The sequence below is a fragment of the Chiloscyllium punctatum genome, chromosome 39 (assembly GCF_047496795.1).
Source record: "Chiloscyllium punctatum isolate Juve2018m chromosome 39, sChiPun1.3, whole genome shotgun sequence".
In the NCBI taxonomy this organism is placed as follows: Eukaryota; Metazoa; Chordata; class Chondrichthyes; order Orectolobiformes; family Hemiscylliidae; genus Chiloscyllium; species Chiloscyllium punctatum.
The window spans coordinates 10,664,209-10,680,784 of record NC_092777.1 but is presented as its reverse complement, the minus strand read 5'-3'; the positions used below and the strand labels follow the sequence as shown (position 1 = coordinate 10,680,784).

The 16,576-nt window shown below is 54.9% G+C and overlaps 1 long non-coding RNA gene across 1 annotated transcript; it reads right to left on the bottom strand.

Moving 5' to 3' along the window:
* Window positions 1-6,078: 6,078 nt before the first annotated feature.
* LOC140464211 (uncharacterized) lies at window positions 6,079-16,009 on the bottom strand. The gene is made up of 3 exons (XR_011954876.1): window positions 15,872-16,009; window positions 6,989-7,034; window positions 6,079-6,165 (listed from the first exon to the last, which is right to left on the bottom strand). It is a non-coding gene; the product is annotated as an uncharacterized lncRNA (long non-coding RNA).
* Between the last annotated feature and the right edge of the window lie 567 nt (window positions 16,010-16,576).

Sequence of the window (16,576 nt, the reverse complement as noted above, 5' to 3'; positions counted from 1 at the left end):
CCCTGTAACCCCCCTACACCCCCTCCATATCCCTGTAACCCCCTATACCCCCTCCCTATCTCGGCAACCCTCCTACACCCCCCATCTCTGTAACCTCCCTACACCCCCTCCCTATCTCTGTAACCCCCTCCAGCCCCTACATCCCCTCCCTATCTCTGTAACCCCCCTACACCCCCTCCCTATCTCTGTAACCCCCTACACCCCCTCCCTATCTCTGTAACCCCCCTACACCCCCTCCCTATCCCTGTAACCCCCTACACCCCCTCCCTATTTCTGTAACCCCCGACACCCCATCCCTATCCCTGTAACCCCCTACAACCCCTCCCTATCTCTGTAACCCCCTACACCCTCTCCCTATCTCTGTAACCCCCTACACCCTCTCCCTATCTCTGTAACCCCCACACCCCCCTCCCTATCTCTGTAACCCCCTACACCCCCTCCCTATCTCTGTAACCCCCTACACCCTCTCCCTATCTCTGTAACCCCCTACACCCCCTCCCTATCTCTGTAACCCCCTCCGGCCCCTACACCCCCTCCCTATCTCTGTAACCCCCTACACCCCCTCCCTATCCCTGTAACCCCCAACAACCCCTCCCTATCTCTGTAACCCCCTACACCCTCTCCCCATCTCTGTAACCCCCTACACCCCCTCCCTATCTCTGTAACCCCCGACACCCCCTCCCTATCTCTGTAACCCCCTACATCCCCTCCCTATCTCTGTAACCCCCCACACCCCCTCCCTATCTCTGTAACCACCCGACACCCCCTCCCTATCTCTGTAACCCCCCTACACCCCCTCCCTATCTCTGTAACCGCCTACATCCCCTCCCTATCTCTGTAACGCCCTACACCCCCTCCCTATCTCTGTAACCCCACTACACCCCCTCCCTATCCCTGTAACCCCCCGACACCCCCTCCCTATCTCTGTAACCCCCACACCCCCTCCCTATCTCTGTAACCCCCCTACACCCCCCAATCTCTGTAACCCCCTACACCCCCTCCCTATCCCTGTAACCCCCCCTACACCCCCTCCCTTTCTCTGTAACCCCATACATCCCCTCCCTATATCTGTAACCCCCCTGCACCCCCTCCCGAACTCAGTAACCCCCTACACCCCCTCCCTATCCCTGTAACCCCCCGACACCCCCTCCCTATCTCTGTAACCCCCTACACCCCCTCCCTATCTCTGTAACCCCCTACACCCCCTCCCTATCTCTGTAACTCCCCTACACCCCCTCCCTATCTCTGTAACCCCTCTACACCCCCTCCCTATCTCTGTAACCCCCGACACCCCCCATCTCTGTAACCCCCTATACCCCCTCCCTATCTCGGTAACCCCCTACACCCCCTCCCTATCTCTGTAACCCCCTCCACCCCCTCCCTGTCTCTGTAACCCCCTACACCCCCTCCCTATCTCTGTAACCCCCTACACCCCCTCCCTATCTCTGTAACCCCCCTACACGCCCTCCCTATCCCTGTAACCCCCTACACCCCCTCCCTATCTCTGTAACCCCCCTACACCCCCTCCCTATCTCTGTAACCCCCCTACACCCCCTCCCTATCTCTGTAACCCCCCTTCACCCTCTCCCTATCTCTGTAACCCCCCTACACCCTCTCCCTATCTCTGTAACCCCCCTACACCCTGTCCCTATCTCTGTAACCCCCCTACAACCTCTCCCTATCTCTGTAACCCCCCTACACGCCCTCCCTATCCCTGTAACCCCGATACACCCCCCTCCCTATCTTCTGTAACCCCCCTACACCCCCTCCCTATTTCTGTAACCCCCGACACCCCCCTCCCTATCTCTGTAACCCGCCTACACCCCCAATCTCTGTAACCCCCTACACCCCCTCCCTATCCCTGTAACCCCCCCTACACCCCCTCCCTATCTCTGTAACCCCATACATCCCCTCCCTATCTCTGTAACCCCCCTACACCCCCTCCCTATCCCTGTAACCCCCTACACCCCCTCCCTATCTCTGTAACCCCCTGACATCCCCTCCCTATCTCTGTAACCCCCCTACACCCCCTCCCTATCTCTGTAACCCCCTACACCCTCTCACTATCTCTGTAACCACCTACACCCCCTCCCTATCTCTGTAACCACCTACATCCCCTCCCTATCTCTGTAACCCCCCTACAGCCCCTCCCTATCTCTGTAACCCCCTACACCCCCTCCCTATCTCTGTAACCCCCTACACCCCCTCCCTATCTCTGTAACCTCCCTACACCCCCTCCCTATCTCTGTAACCCCTACAGCTCCTCCCTATTTCTGTAACCCCTCTATACCCCCTCCCCTATCTCTGTAACCCCCCTACACCCTCTCGCTATCTCTGTAACCCCCTACATCCCCTCCCTATCTCTGTAACCCCCCTACACCCATCCCTATCACTGTAACCCCCTACACCCCATCCCTATCCCTGTAACCCCCCTACACCCTCTCGCTATCTCTGTAACCCCCTACATCCCCTCCCTATCTCTGTAACCCCCCTACACCCCCTCCCTATCCCTGTAACCCCCTACACCCCATCCCTATCTCTGTAACCCCCTACACCCCCTCCCTATCTCTGTAACCTCCCTACACCCCCTCCCTATCTCTGTAACCCCTACAGCTCCTCCCTATTTCTGTAACCCCTCTATACCCCCTCCCCTATCTCTGTAACCCCCCTACACCCTCTCGCTATCTCTGTAACCCCCTACATCCCCTCCCTATCTCTGTAACCCCCTACATCCCCTCCCTATCCCTGTAACCCCCTACACCCCATCCCTATAACCCCCCTACACCCTCTCGCTATCTCTGTAACCCCCTACATCCCCTCCCTATCTCTGTAACCCCCTACATCCCCTCCCTATCCCTGTAACCCCCTACACCCCATCCCTATCTCTGTAACCACCTACATCCCCTCCCTATCTCTGTAACCCCCCTACAGCCCCTCCCTATCTCTGTAACCCCCTACACCCCCTCCCTATCTCTGTAACCCCCTACACCCCCTCCCTATCTCTGTAACCTCCCTACACCCCCTCCCTATCTCTGTAACCCCATACATCCCCTCCCTATCTCTGTAACCCCCCTACACCCCCTCCCTATCCCTGTAACCCCCCCTACACCCCCTCCCTATCTCTGTAACCCCATACATCCCCTCCCTATCTCTGTAACCCCCCTACACCCCCTCCCTATCCCTGTAACCCCCTACACCCCCTCCCTATCTCTGTAACCCCCTGACATCCCCTCCCTATCTCTGTAACCCCCCTACACCCCCTCCCTATCTCTGTAACCCCCTACACCCTCTCACTATCTCTGTAACCACCTACACCCCCTCCCTATCTCTGTAACCACCTACATCCCCTCCCTATCTCTGTAACCCCCCTACAGCCCCTCCCTATCTCTGTAACCCCCTACACCCCCTCCCTATCTCTGTAACCCCCTACACCCCCTCCCTATCTCTGTAACCTCCCTACACCCCCTCCCTATCTCTGTAACCCCTACAGCTCCTCCCTATTTCTGTAACCCCTCTATACCCCCTCCCCTATCTCTGTAACCCCCCTACACCCTCTCGCTATCTCTGTAACCCCCTACATCCCCTCCCTATCTCTGTAACCCCCCTACACCCATCCCTATCACTGTAACCCCCTACACCCCATCCCTATCCCTGTAACCCCCCTACACCCTCTCGCTATCTCTGTAACCCCCTACATCCCCTCCCTATCTCTGTAACCCCCCTACACCCCCTCCCTATCCCTGTAACCCCCTACACCCCATCCCTATCTCTGTAACCCCCTACACCCCCTCCCTATCTCTGTAACCTCCCTACACCCCCTCCCTATCTCTGTAACCCCTACAGCTCCTCCCTATTTCTGTAACCCCTCTATACCCCCTCCCCTATCTCTGTAACCCCCCTACACCCTCTCGCTATCTCTGTAACCCCCTACATCCCCTCCCTATCTCTGTAACCCCCTACATCCCCTCCCTATCCCTGTAACCCCCTACACCCCATCCCTATAACCCCCCTACACCCTCTCGCTATCTCTGTAACCCCCTACATCCCCTCCCTATCTCTGTAACCCCCTACATCCCCTCCCTATCCCTGTAACCCCCTACACCCCATCCCTATCTCTGTAACCACCTACATCCCCTCCCTATCTCTGTAACCCCCCTACAGCCCCTCCCTATCTCTGTAACCCCCTACACCCCCTCCCTATCTCTGTAACCCCCTACACCCCCTCCCTATCTCTGTAACCTCCCTACACCCCCTCCCTATCTCTGTAACCCCATACATCCCCTCCCTATCTCTGTAACCCCCCTACACCCCCTCCCTATCCCTGTAACCCCCTACACCCCCCTCCCTATCTCTGTAACCACCTACATCCCCTCCCTATCTCTGTAACCACCTACATCCCCTCCCTATCTCTGTAACCCCCCTACACCCCCTCCCTATCTCTGTAACCCCCTACACCCCCTCCCTATCTCTGTAACCTCCTACACCCCCTCCCTATCTCTGTAACCCCTACAGCTCCTCCCTATTTCTGTAACCCCTCTATACCCCCTCCCCTATCTCTGTAACCCCCCTACACCCTCTCGCTATCTCTGTAACCCCCTACATCCCCTCCCTATCTCTGTAACCCCCTACATCCCCTCCCTATCTCTGTAACCCCCTACATCCCCTCCCTATCCCTGTAACCCCCTACACCCCCTCCCTATCTCTGTAACCCCCCTACACCCCCTCCCTATCCCTGTAACCCCCCTACACCCTCTCGCTATCTCTGTAACCCCCTACATCCCCTCCCTATCTCTGTAACCCCCTACACCCCCTCCCTATCTCTGTAACCCCCTACATCCCCTCCCTATCCTTGTAACCCCCCTACACCCTCTCGCTATCTCTGTAACCCCCTACATCCCCTCCCTATCCTTGTAACCCCCCTACACCCTCTCGCTATCTCTGTAACCCCCTACATCCCCTCCCTATCCCTGTAACCCCCACTACACCCTCTCGCTATCTCTGTAACCCCCTACATCCCCTCCCTATCTCTGTAACCCCCTACATCCCCTCCCTTTCTCCGTAACCCCATACACCCCCTCCCTATCTCTGTAACCCCCTACACCCCCTCCCTAACCCTGTAACCCCCCTACACCCCCTCCCTATCTCTGTAACCCCCCACACCCCCTCCCTATCTCTGTAACCCCCTACACCCCCTCCCTATCTCTGTAACCCCCCACACCCCCTCCCTATCTCTGTAACCCCCTACACCCCCTCCCTATCCCTGTAACCCCCTACACCCCCCTCCCTAACCCTGTAACCCCCCTACACCCCCTCCCTATCTCTGTAACCCCCCTACACCCCCTCCCTACCTCTGTAACCCCCCTACACCCCCTCCCTATCCCTGTAACCCCCTGCACCCCCTCCCTATCTCTGTAACCCCCTACATCCCCTCCCTATCCCTGTAACCCCCTACACCCCCTCCCTATCTCTGTAACCCCCCTACACCCCCTCCCTATCTCTGTAACCCCCTACACCCCCTCCCTATCTCTGTAACCCCCTACACCCCCTCCCTAACCCTGTAACCCCCCTACAGCCCCTCCCTATCCCTGTAACCCCCTACACCCCCTCCCTATCCCTGTAACCCCCTACACCCCCTCCCTATCTCTGTAACCCCCCTACACCCCCTCCCTATCTCTGTAACCCCCTACACCCCCTCCCTATCTCTGTAACCCCCTACACCCCCTCCCTATCCCTGTAACCCCCCTACACCCCCTCCCTATCTCTGTAACCCCCCTACACCCCCTCCCTATCTCTGTAACCCCTACAACCCCTCCCTATCCCTGTAACCCCCCTACACCCCCTCCCTATCTCTGTAACCCCCCTACACCCCCTCCCTATCTCTGTAACCCCTACACCCCCTCCCTATCTCTGTAACCCCCCTACACCCCCTCCCTATCTCTGTAAACCCCCTCCAGCCCCTGATGAAGACCCCTGACCTGAATTGTTGATTCCCCCCCACCTCTGATGCGTCCTGACCTGCTCTGCCCTTTATCGGCACTGACCATTCAGTATCTGCTGTCCTCACTGTCTCCAACTCACCGCTCATCAACATCACTGGTCAGTTTCTTCAGTCGGCCCACAGCGAGATTATACGCAGCGTGTGGGTGACCCTGCTCTGCAGCTTTCCTAAAGGGACCAACATCATTCTGTTAACAGGGTCAAAGTAACTCCCTCGGCACTGACCCTCCCACAGTGTGGGGCTCCCTCAGCACTCTCCCTCCCACAGTGTGGGGCTCCCTCAGCACTGACCCTCCCACAGTGTGGGGCTCCCTCAGCACTGACCCTCCCACAGTGAGGGGCTCCCTCAGCACTGACCCTCCCACAGTGCGGGGCTCCCTCAGCACTGACCCTCCGACAGTGCGGAGCTCCCTCAGCACTGACCCTCCCACAGTGCGGGGCTCCCTCAGCACTGACCCTCCCACGGTGCGGGGCTCCCTCAGCACTGACCCTCCCACAGTGCGGGGCTCCCTCAGCACTGACCCTCCCACAGTGCGGGGCTCCCTCAGCACTGACCCTCCCACAGTGTGGGGCTCCCTCAGCCCTGACCCTCCCACAGTGCGGGGCTCCCTCAGCACTGACCCTCCCACGGTGCGGGGCTCCCTCAGCACTGACCCTCCCACAGTGCGGGGCTCCCTCAGCACTGACCCTCCCACAGTGCGGGGCTCCCTCAGCACTGACCCTCCCTCAGTGCGGGGCTCCCTCTGCTCTGACCCTCCCACAGTGCCCACCCCCTTAGCACACACCTTCAAATAGTTTCAGTCCAATCTCCCTCGCCCTGAATTTGTTTCGAATCGAGTGGGATGGAGATGTGTGTGAGATAGTTTGGTCTCTCCTCTCTCCCAACGTCTCCTGAATGTCCCTGGGTGTATCTCAGTCGTTGTGAATTTTCACATTGACATCAGTGAGAATCAGGAGCACTGACCCTTTGGGGGAGTCCCAGGGTTCCTACCTGAACCATTCCATTGCTTGCTGCTCATTCCGTTCCACACCATGACCTGTTTTATTTGAAGACACAAATCAGACCACATTATTGGCGTACAGCCAGTCACTCTATCCCTCACATTATCAAAGTACTCTCAGGGAGATATCTGTACACTGACTGGTGTCTCTCAGTCCCCCCTCTCTCAGGGAGATATCTGTACACTGACTGGTGTCTCTCAGTCCCCTCTCTCTCACAGTGAGATATCTGTACACTGACTGGTGTCTCTCAGTCCCCTCTCTCTCAGGGAGATATCTGTACACTGACTGGTGTCTCTCAGTCCCCTCTCTCTCTCTCAGGGAGATATCTGTACACTGACTGGTGTCTCTCAGTCCCCTCTCTCTCTCTCAGGGAGATATCTGTACACTGACTGGTGTCTCTCTATCCCCTCTCTCTCTCAGAGAGATATCTGTACACTGACTGGTGTCTCTCAGTCCCCTCTCTCTCTCTCTCAGGGAGATATCTGTACACTGACTGGTGTCTCTCAGTCCCCTCTCTCTCTCAGGGAGATATCTGTACACTGACTGGGGTCTCTCAGTCCCCCCTCTCTCTCTCAGGGAGATATCTGTACACTGACTGGTGTCTCTCAGTCCCCTCTCTCTCTTTCTCAGGGAGATATCTGTACACTGACTGGTGTCTCTCTGTCCCCTCTCTCTCTCAGGGAGATATCTGTAAACTGACTAGTGTCTCTCAGTCCCCTCTCTCACTCAGGGAGATATCTGTACACTGACTGGTGTCTCTCTGTCCCCTCTCTCTCAGGGAGATATCTGTACACTGACTGGTGTCTCTCAGTCCCCCCTCTCTCTCTCAGGGAGATATCTGTACACTGACTGGTGTCTCTCTGTCCCCTCTCTCTCAGGGAGATATCTGTACACTGACTGGTGTCTCTCAGTCCCCTCTCTCTCCCAGGGAGATATCTGTACACTGACTGGTGTCTCTCAGTCCCCTCTCTCTATCACAGGGAGATATCTGTACACTGACTGGTGTCTCTCAGTCCCCTCTCTCTCAGGGAGATATCTGTACACTGACTGGTGTCTCTCAGTCCCCTCTCTCTCTCAGGGAGATATCTGTACACTGACTGGTGTCTCTCAGTTCCCCCTCTCTCTCTCAGGGAGATATCTGTACACTGACTGGTGTCTCTCAGTCCCCTCTCTCTCTCAGGGAGATATCTGTACACTGACTGGTGTCTCTCAGTCCCCTCTTTCTATCACAGGGAGATATCTGTACACTGACTGGTGTCTCTCAGTCCCCTCTCTCTCAGGGAGATATCTGTACACTGACTGGTGTCTCTCAGTCCCCTCTCTCTCTCAGGGAGATATCTGTACACTGACTGGTGTCTCTCAATTCCCCCTCTCTCTCTCAGGGAGATATCTGTACACTGACTGGTGTCTCTCAGTCCCCCCTCTCTCTCAGGGAGATATCTGTACACTGACTGGTGTCTCTCAGTCCCCTCTCTATCACAGGGAGATATCTGTACACTGACTGGTGTCTCTCAGTCCCCTCTCTCTATCACAGGGAGATATCTGTACACTGACTGGTGTCTCTCAGTCCCCTCTCTATCACAGGGAGATATCTGTACACTGACTGGTGTCTCTCAGTCCCCTCTCTCGCAGGGAGATATCTGTACACTGACTGGTGTCTCTCAGTCCCCCCTCTCTGTCTCTCTCTCTCAGGGAGATATCTGTACACTGACTGGTGTCTCTCAGCCTCCCCCTCTCTGTCTCTCTCAGGGAGATATCTGTACACTGACCGGTGTCTCTCAGTCCCCTCTCTCTCTCAGGGAGATATCTGTGCAATGACTGGTGTCTCTCAGTCCTCTTTCTCTCAGGGAGATATCTGTACACTGACTGGTGTCTCTCAGTCCCCTCTCTCTCAGGGAGGTATCTATACACTGACTGGTGTCTCTCAGTCCCCCCTCTCTCTCTCTCAGGGAGATATCTGTACACTGACTGGTGTCTCTCAGTCCCCCCTCTCTCTCTCAGGGAGATATCTGTACACTGACTGGTGTCTCTCAGTCCCCTCTCTCTCTCAGGGAGATATCTGTACACTGACTGGTGTCTCTCAGTCCCCTCTCTCTCTCTCAGGGAGATATCTGTACACTGACTGGGGTCTCTCAGTCCCCTCTCTCTCTCTCAGGGAGATATCTGTACACTGACTGGTGTCTCTCAGTCCCCTCTCTCTCTCAGGGAGATATCTGTACACTGACTGGGGTCTCTCAGTCCCCCCTCTCTCTCTCAGGGAGATATCTGTACACTGACTGGTGTCTCTCTGTCCCCTCTCTCTCTCTCAGGGAGATATCTGTACACTGACTGGTGTCTCTCAGTCCTCTCTCTCTCTCAGGGAGATATCTGTACACTGACTGGGGTCTCTCAGTCCCCCCTCTCTCTCTCAGGGAGATATCTGTACACTGACTGGTGTCTCTCAGTCCCCTCTCTCACTCAGGGAGATATCTGTACACTGACTGGTGTCTCTCAGTCCCCTCTCTATCACAGGGAGATATCTGTACACTGACTGGTGTCTCTCAGTCCCCCCTCTCTCTCTCAGGGAGATATCTGTACACTGACTGGTGTCTCTCTGTCCCCTCTCTCTCTCAGGGAGATATCTGTACACTGACTGGTGTCTCTCTGTCCCCTCTCTCTCTCAGGGAGATATCTGTACACTGACTGGTGTCTCTCAGTCCCCTCTCTCTCTCTCAGGGAGATATCTGTACACTGACTGGTGTCTCTCAGTCCCCTCTCTCTCTCTCAGGGAGATATCTGTACACTGACTGGGGTCTCTCAGTCCCCTCTCTCTCTCTCAGGGAGATATCTGTACACTGACTGGTGTCTCTCAGTCCCCTCTCTCTCTCAGGGAGATATCTGTACACTGACTGGGGTCTCTCAGTCCCCCCTCTCTCTCTCAGGGAGATATCTGTACACTGACTGGTGTCTCTCTGTCCCCTCTCTCTCTCTCAGGGAGATATCTGTACACTGACTGGTGTCTCTCAGTGCTCTCTCTCTCTCTCAGGGAGATATCTGTACACTGACTGGGGTCTCTCAGTCCCCCCTCTCTCTCTCAGGGAGATATCTGTACACTGACTGGTGTCTCTCAGTCCCCTCTCTCACTCAGGGAGATATCTGTACACTGACTGGTGTCTCTCTGTCCCCTCTCTCTCTCTCTCAGGGAGATATCTGTACACTGACTGGTGTCTCTCAGTCCCCCCTCTCTCCCAGGGAGATATCTGTACACTGACTGGTGTCTCTCAGTCCCCTCTCTCTATCACAGGGAGATATCTGTACACTGACTGGTGTCTCTCAGTTCCCCCTCTCTCTCTCAGGGAGATATCTGTACACTGACTGGTGTCTCTCAGTCCCCTCTCTCTCTCAGGGAGATATCTGTACACTGACTGGTGTCTCTCAGTCCCCCCTTTCTCTCAGGGAGATATCTGTACACTGACTGGGGTCTCTCAGTCCCCTCTCTCTCAGGGAGATATCTGTACACTGACTGGTGTCTCTCAGTCCCCTCTCTCTCTCAGGGAGATATCTGTACACTGACTGGTGTCTCTCAGTCCCCTCTCTCTCTCAGGGAGATGTCTATGCACTGACTGGTGTCTCTCTGTCCCCTCTCTCTCAGGGAGATATCTGTACACTGACTGGTGTCTCTGTCCCCTCTCTCTCTCAGGGAGATATCTGTACACTGACTGGTGTCTCTCAGTCCCCCCTCTCTCTTTCTCAGGGAGATATCTGTACACTGACTGGTGTCTCTCTGTCCCCTCTCTCTCAGGGAGATATCTGTACACTGACTGGTGTCTCTCTGTCCCCTCTCTCTCCCAGGGAGATATCTGTACACTGACTGGTGTCTCTCAGTCCCCTCTCTCTATCACAGGGAGATATCTGTACACTGACTGGTGTCTCTCAGTCCCCTCTCTCTCAGGGAGATATCTGTACACTGACTGGTGTCTCTCAGTCCCCTCTCACTCTCGGGGAGATATCTGAACACTGACTGGTGTCTCTCAGTCCCCTCTCTCTCTCTCTCAGGGAGATATCTGTACACTGACTGGTGTCTCTCTGTCCCCTCTCTCTCAGGGAGATATCTGTACACTGACTGGTGTCTCTCTGTCCCCTCTCTCTCCCAGGGAGATATCTGTACACTGACTGGTGTCTCTCAGTCCCCTCTCTCTATCACAGGGAGATATCTGTACACTGACTGGTGTCTCTCAGTCCCCTCTCTCTCAGGGAGATATCTGTACACTGACTGGTGTCTCTCAGTCCCCCCCTCTCTCTCAGGGAGATATCTGTACACTGACTGGTGTCTCTCTGTCCCCTCTCTCTCAGGGAGATATCTGTACACTGACTGGTGTCTCTCTGTCCCCTCTCTCTCCCAGGGAGATATCTGTACACTGACTGGTGTCTCTCAGTCCCCTCTCTCTATCACAGGGAGATATCTGTACACTGACTGGTGTCTCTCAGTCCCCTCTCTCTCAGGGAGATATCTGTACACTGACTGGTGTCTCTCAGTCCCCTCTCTCTCTCAGGGAGATATCTGTACACTGACTGGTGTCTCTCAGTTCCCCCTCTCTCTCTCAGGGAGATATCTGTACACTGACTGGTGTCTCTCAGTCCCCTCTCTATCACAGGGAGATATCTGTACACTGACTGGTGTCTCTCAGTCCCCTCTCTCGCAGGGAGATATCTGTACACTGACTGGTGTCTCTCAGTCCCCCCTCTCTGTCTCTCTCTCTCAGGGAGATATCTGTACACTGACTGGTGTCTCTCAGCCTCCCCCTCTCTGTCTCTCTCAGAGAGATATCTGTACACTGACTGGTGTCTCTCAGTCGCCCCTCTCTCTCAGGGAGATATCTGTACACTGACTGGTGTCTCTCAGTCCCCTCTCTCTCTCTCTCAGGGAGATATCTGTACACTGACTGGTGTCTCTCAGTCCCTCTCTCTCTCAGGGAGATATCTGTACACTGACTGGTGTCTCTCAGTCCCCTCTCTCTCTCAGGGAGATATCTGTACACTGACTGGTGTCTCTCAGTCCCCTCTCTCTCTCAGGGAGATATCTGTACACTGACTGGTGTCTCTCAGTCCCCTCTCTATCACAGGGAGATATCTGTACACTGACTGGTGTCTCTCAGTCCCCTCTCTCTCAGGGAGATATCTGTACACTGACTGGTGTCTCTCAGTCCCCCCTCTCTGTCTCTCTCTCTCAGGGAGATATCTGTACACTGACTGGTGTCTCTCAGTCCCCCCTCTCTCTCAGGGAGATATCTGTACACTGACTGGTGTCTCTCAGTCCCCTCTCTCTCTCAGGGAGATATCTGTACACTGACTGGTGTCTCTCTATCCCCTCTCTCTCTCAGGGAGATATCTGTACACTGACTGGTGTCTCTCAGTCCCCTCTCTCTCTCTCAGGGAGATATCTGTACACTGACTGGTGTCTCTCAGTCCCCTCTCTCTCTCTCAGGGAGATATCTGTACACTGACTGGGGTCTCTCAGTCCCCTCTCTCTCTCTCAGGGAGATATCTGTACACTGACTGGTGTCTCTCAGTCCCCTCTCTCTCTCAGGGAGATATCTGTACACTGACTGGGGTCTCTCAGTCCCCCCTCTCTCTCTCAGGGAGATATCTGTACACTGACTGGTGTCTCTCTGTCCCCTCTCTCTCTCTCAGGGAGATATCTGTACACTGACTGGTGTCTCTCAGTCCTCTCTCTCTCTCAGGGAGATATCTGTACACTGACTGGGGTCTCTCAGTCCCCCCTCTCTCTCTCAGGGAGATATCTGTACACTGACTGGTGTCTCTCAGTCCCCTCTCTCACTCAGGGAGATATCTGTACACTGACTGGTGTCTCTCTGTCCCCTCTCTCTCTCTCAGGGAGATATCTGTACACTGACTGGTGTCTCTCAGTCCCCCCTCTCTCTCTCAGGGAGATATCTGTACACTGACTGGTGTCTCTCTGTCCCCTCTCTCTCTCAGGGAGATATCTGTACACTGACTGGTGTCTCTCTGTCCCCTCTCTCTCCCAGGGAGATATCTGTACACTGACTGGTGTCTCTCAGTCCCCTCTCTCTATCACAGGGAGATATCTGTACACTGACTGGTGTCTCTCAGTTCCCCCTCTCTCTCTCAGGGAGATATCTGTACACTGACTGGTGTCTCTCAGTCCCCTCTCTCTCTCAGGGAGATATCTGTACACTGACTGGTGTCTCTCAGTCCCCCCTTTCTCTCAGGGAGATATCTGTACACTGACTGGTGTCTCTCTGTCCCCTCTCTCTCAGGGAGATATCTGTACACTGACTGGTGTCTCTCAGCCTCCCCCTCTCTGTCTCTCTCAGGGAGATATCTGTACACTGACTGGTGTCTCTCAGTCGCCCCTCTCTCTCAGGGAGATATCTGTACACTGACTGGTGTCTCTCAGTCCCCTCTCTCTCTCTCTCAGGGAGATATCTGTACACTGACTGGTGTCTCTCAGTCCCCTCTCTCTCTCAGGGAGATATCTGTACACTGACTGGTGTCTCTCAGTCCCCCCTCTCTCTCAGGGAGATATCTGTACACTGACTGGTGTCTCTCAGTCCCCCCTCTCTCTCAGGGAGATATCTGTACACTGACTGGTGTCTCTCAGTCCCCTCTCTCTCTCAGGGAGATATCTGTACACTGACTGGTGTCTCTCAGTCCCCTCTCTCTCTCAGGGAGATATCTGTACACTGACTGGTGTCTCTCAGTCCCCTCTCTCTCTCAGGGAGATATCTGTGCAATGACTGGTGTCTCTCAGTCCCCTTTCTCTCAGGGAGATATCTGTACACTGACTGGTGTCTCTCAGTCCCCTCTCTCTCAGGGAGATATCTGTACACTGACTGGTGTCTCTCAGTCCCCCCTCTCTCTCTCTCAGGGAGATATCTGTACACTGACTGGTGTCTCTCAGTCCCCCCTCTCTCTCAGGGAGATATCTGTACACTGACTGGTGTCTCTCAGTCCCCTCTCTCTCTCAGGGAGATATCTGTACACTGACTGGTGTCTCTCTATCCCCTCTCTCTCTCAGGGAGATATCTGTACACTGACTGGTGTCTCTCAGTCCCCTCTCTCTCTCTCAGGGAGATATCTGTACACTGACTGGTGTCTCTCAGTCCCCTCTCTCTCTCTCAGGGAGATATCTGTACACTGACTGGTGTCTCTCAGTCCCCTCTCTCTCTCTCAGGGAGATATCTGTGCAATGACTGGTGTCTCTCAGTCCCCTTTCTCTCAGGGAGATATCTGTACACTGACTGGTGTCTCTCAGTCCCCTCTCTCTCAGGGAGATATCTGTACACTGACTGGTGTCTCTCAGTCCCCCCTCTCTCTCTCTCAGGGAGATATCTGTACACTGACTGGTGTCTCTCAGTCCCCCCTCTCTCTCAGGGAGATATCTGTACACTGACTGGTGTCTCTCAGTCCCCTCTCTCTCTCAGGGAGATATCTGTACACTGACTGGTGTCTCTCTATCCCCTCTCTCTCTCAGGGAGATATCTGTACACTGACTGGTGTCTCTCAGTCCCCTCTCTCTCTCTCAGGGAGATATCTGTACACTGACTGGTGTCTCTCAGTCCCCTCTCTCTCTCTCAGGGAGATATCTGTACACTGACTGGTGTCTCTCAGTCCCCTCTCTCTCTCTCTCAGGGAGATATCTGTACACTGACTGGTGTCTCTCAGTCCCCTCTCTCTCTCAGGGAGATATCTGTACACTGACTGGTGTCTCTCAGTTCCCCCTCTCTCTCTCAGGGACATATCTGTACACTGACTGGTGTCTCTCAGTCCCCCCTCTCTCTCAGGGAGATATCTGTACACTGACTGGTGTCTCTCAGTCCCCTCTCTATCACAGGGAGATATCTGTACACTGACTGGTGTCTCTCAGTCCCCTCTCTCTATCACAGGGAGATATCTGTACACTGACTGGTGTCTCTCAGTCCCCTCTCTATCACAGGGAGATATCTGTACACTGACTGGTGTCTCTCAGTCCCCTCTCTCGCAGGGAGATATCTGTACACTGACTGGTGTCTCTCAGTCCCCCCTCTCTGTCTCTCTCTCTCAGGGAGATATCTGTACACTGACTGGTGTCTCTCAGCCTCCCCCTCTCTGTCTCTCTCAGGGAGATATCTGTACACTGACTGGTGTCTCTCAGTCGCCCCTCTCTCTCAGGGAGATATCTGTACACTGACTGGTGTCTCTCAGTCCCCCCTCTCTCTCTCAGGGAGATACCTGTACACTGACTGGTGTCTCTCAGTCCTCTCTCTCTCTCAGGGAGATATCTGTACACTGACTGGTGTCTCTCAGTCCCCCCTCTCTCAGGGAGATATCTGTACACTGACTGGTGTCTCTCAGTCCTCCGTCTCTCCCTCAGGGAGATATCTGTACACTGACTGGTGTCTATCAGTCCCCTCTCTCTCCCTCTCAGGGAGATATCTGTACACTGACTGGTGTCTCTCAGTCCCCTCTCTCTCTCTCAGGGAGATATCTGTACACTGACTGGTGTCTCTCAGTTCCCCCTCTCTCTCAGGGAGATATCTGTACATTGACTGGTGTCTCTCAGTCCCTTTCTCTCTCAGGGAGATATCTGTACACTGACTGGTGTCTCTCAGTCCCCCCTCTCTCTCTCAGGGAGATATCTGAACACTGACTGGTGTCTCTCAGTCCCCTCTCTCTCTCTCTCAGGGAGATATCTGTACACTGACTGGTGTCTCTCAGTCCTCCCTCTCTCTCTCTCAGGGAGATATCTGTACACTGACTGGTGTCTCTCAGTCCCCCCTCTCTCTCTCAGGGAGATATCTGTACACTGACTGGGGTCTCTCAGTCCCCCCTCTTTCTCTCTCAGGGAGATATCAGTCCACTGAGGTCTTACCTTGTAAGTATCTCTGCCCAATGCTGTGCTGGGCACTGGCATATCCAAGATGGGCGTAGGCATGTGTGAGATGGAGATGGAATATCTCGTGGTACATGTAAAGGTAGGAGAGTAGTCCGAGGGCCAGGAGAATCACCAGGAGCTGTTGAGTGTTGAGGAAGGCGTTATTACATGCGGATGTTTTGTGTCCCCGATGGTGGGTGTGTGTCCCCTGGGTCTGTCCTTGAGCAAGGACAGTAGTGGTGTTGGAGAGATTCCACAACACGTGGTGTCCGGGACAGCCAACAGAGGGTCTGGGAACGTCACAACTCCGAAAGGGTAAGACCCTCGGGCAGCTTTGGTCATCTGGAGGAGGGCAGTGTTAAAGAGAACGTTCCTCCCTCTGTCCCTCTCTGTCTCTATCACACACTCCCCCTCTCTCTCTGTCTCAATCACACACTCCCTCTGTCCCTCTCTGTCCCTATCACACACTCCCCCCTCTCTCTGTCTCTATCACACACTCCCCCCTCTCTCTGTCTCTATCACACACTCCCTCTGTCCCTCTCTGTCCCTATCACACACTCCCCCTCTCTCTCTGTCTCAATCACACACTCCCCCTCTCTCTCTGTCTCAATCACACACTCCCCCTCTCTCTCTGTCTCAATCACACACTCCCTCTGTCTCTCTGTCTCTATCACACACTCCCTCTGTCTCTCTGTCTCAATC